The sequence below is a fragment of the Brachycentrus maculatus genome, unplaced genomic scaffold, assembly GCF_059751285.1.
Source record: "Brachycentrus maculatus isolate JH-2025_06_01 unplaced genomic scaffold, ASM5975128v1 h1tg000207l, whole genome shotgun sequence".
Taxonomy (NCBI): domain Eukaryota; kingdom Metazoa; phylum Arthropoda; class Insecta; order Trichoptera; family Brachycentridae; genus Brachycentrus; species Brachycentrus maculatus.
The window spans coordinates 427356-428962 of NW_028280958.1; the positions used below are offsets into that span (position 1 = coordinate 427356).

Sequence of the window (1607 nt, forward strand, 5' to 3'; positions counted from 1 at the left end):
TTTAAATTGTGACGGTATTAGGATCTTTTACCCTAAAGTCGGTAGGTACCTATGCTAAGTTTGTGGTTTGGGTTTCCGTGGTATGTGTTCCCACCACGTGTGTTTTATTGAGTGCTGTCAAGTTTATGTTGAAGTTGGAAAAGATTTGAAATATTCATGTAACTTTACCATTTTAAAGTAATAAAATAAACTTCTAGAACGATATACGTTTTTATTATTATTTGAAACCAATGGAGAGGTTACTATAATTAATTTAATAAGTATTATGTTTATTTAAAAATGTAGATTAAAGAATAATGCCTGTTAATAGTATAATCATAATTTGGATTATTTGTATAGCGCCATTTTCGTAAGATACTACCTGAAGGGCGCTCACAAAGACTTGGATAATAATTATGTGGAATGCAGGGTCAATTTTAACACCCAAAACACGCCAGCTCGCATCTACTGCGCTAAGAAAGCTGGGGCTTATGCACCCGTATACCTCGCCGTCGTCATGGAGTACCTGGCTGCCAAAGTGTTGGAGTTGCCCAGCAAATCTACCAGTGACAACAAGAATACCAGCATCACCCCCCGCCATCTGCAGTTGAATATCCACAGTGAAATGAGCTCAACAAGCTGCTGTCCCGCGCTACCATCGCTCAGGGAGGCGTCCAGCCCAACATCTTGACCATGCTCCAGCCCAAGAAGACCGAAAATGTAGTAGAAAACGTGCAGAAAAAGAAGCAGAGGAAGACCGAGAAGAACTTGGCATGATCAGGTTTGTCAAATTCTTGAAAGCGGCTGGGAAGGAAATGGAAAGTAGTCGAAATAATTGGCGGATATGTATAAGGAGTTGCATGATTAACACCATGTGGAAGATGCGATGAATGTTTGCAAAGACAGAGTGATATGGCGTTCTATTCTCTCTCTCTATCCCTGGGGGGAAGATGGTTAGTTAGTAAGTTAGTGAGTATTTACTGTGACCTTTCTAGGAATTGAACCCGGGATCTACAACATTATAGAACTACTATTTAATAAAGGTGGACTTAATAATCACCACTACTTTGTCCGCCTTCGTAATCTAATGGTCAGCACGCTCGGCTACCGTTCTGGAGGTCCCGGGTTCGATTCCCAGGGGGGGTCAAATAAGTAAAAGTGATTTTTTCACTCTAATATTTATTGAATATTACCCTGGACTGGTACCCGAAGCGGAAGGCTGATCACCTTCCCTTCGTGTGTTAACGATCAAGATAACACTGTGTTTATAATGCAGTGCCCTATGCACCATTGGGGTGTGGAAAAGGGTTTGAATGAATGAAATAATCACATAAGTACATATATTTATTTTTAACTCCCGTAGAAAGTAAAACCTAGACATCTACAACGATAACAAATGAAGGCAGACCGATTGTTAATATAAACTAACTAACCATCACGCCACTTCCCCGCAGGGGTAGGCAGAGAGAATTGAACGCCTCACCACTCTGTCCTTGAAAACATTCTTTGCCTCTTCTACATTCATGCATCTCCTCATACATACCCGACGATTATTACGACTCCTGACCCGGCCGTTTTTAAGTATTTGACATACCTGATTGTGCCAAGTTTTCCTTGGTCGTTCTCTG

At 41.0% G+C, this 1607-nt stretch overlaps 1 pseudogene; it reads left to right on the forward strand.

Annotated features, from left to right (window-relative positions):
- Positions 1-230: 230 nt before the first annotated feature.
- LOC148307126 (histone H2A-like) lies at positions 231-756 on the forward strand (annotated as a pseudogene).
- The last annotated feature ends 851 nt before the right edge of the window (positions 757-1607 follow it).